This window comes from Otolemur garnettii, unplaced genomic scaffold (genome assembly GCF_000181295.1).
Source record: "Otolemur garnettii isolate 467f Iridium unplaced genomic scaffold, OtoGar3 scaffold00275, whole genome shotgun sequence".
Classification (NCBI taxonomy): Eukaryota; Metazoa; Chordata; class Mammalia; order Primates; family Galagidae; genus Otolemur; species Otolemur garnettii.
The window spans coordinates 826,595-827,765 of record NW_003852670.1 but is presented as its reverse complement, the minus strand read 5'-3'; positions in this window follow the sequence as shown (position 1 = coordinate 827,765).

The window sequence follows — 1,171 nt, the reverse complement described above, 5'->3', positions numbered from 1 at the left end:
AAAAAAAAAAATAGTTGAGCTGACCTAGATGCCTGGAATGGTCTTTCCCTGCCCAAATAATAAGCCAGCATCAATATATCCATGGGGGAATTTCAGATGGGTGCCATTGCCAAAGACTTGAAAGATGTAGAGGATTTCTGTGACTTTCCTGTTCACTTGGCCTCCTCTTTAGCCAGTGTAGAAAGTTGCCAAATCTTGGAGAATGACTTAAGTTTCATCCGCTGATCTGCTCTTTTAATTGTAATGTAGAACTTAACCTCCTCTGTACTTTGGATATTGATTTGGCTCATATTTTCTCCCCTCTGTATCAACTAAGAAGGGCAATCAGAAGTTTGATTTCACCAGGCAAGGATAGCAGTACAAAGCCAATGTCTCCTCTCAGGTTGTCTGTTCTCTGTCACGTGAGGTTGGCTGGGGCACTGTGCAGGTAATAAACGGTGACAGGACTGATGAGCAGGGGAAAAGTAACCAGATGCCTTCATAAGATGCATGCATTCCAGAGCATGAGAGGTATACACCACAAATATTCAGGGGCTGCCACCTTAGGAAAGTTTCCAGAAAGCTAGAGGAGATAGACTAAGTCAGAAAACTCCCCACTACTGTGAAATATACATTGTTTGCACTACTCACCACTGAGAAAAAGGCGTGATGACTATTCTGCCTGTTTGAATTTGGGAAGCCATAGATTCCACACTGAGGTGTGCTACTTGAGCTCACTGTGTAACCCACTGGATTAGCCAGCTGTGAGTGGGGTTCAGAGCAAAAGAAGGCTCTGTGGGATGCTTGCTGTGTCCTTGGCGGATGGAGATGCTGTGTGGAGCCTCTGGTGAACCCTCACAGGAGAATCACAGCACAGACCATTTAGAGAGTCGAGCAAGGCATACCCTTTTCTGCAAATGCCAATTCTCCTTTTGAGAAACAGCTTCTACTGTGCTACTTGACCAAATCATGGGACACCAACTGACCACACATAAAGTGGTTTAGCTTCCCAACATAAAAAAGGGGGACATCTGACTCTCCTAATGGAGTTGCCTATGAGTAACACTCCACTATCAAGTGGAAACGGTGCAAAGGCTTGAGCAGGTTCTACAGCGACAGCAAGTTCAGAAGCTGATGACTCCTGCCCCACAGCTTGCTCATTCTGCCCCAACTGCAGATAAGAACACATGGA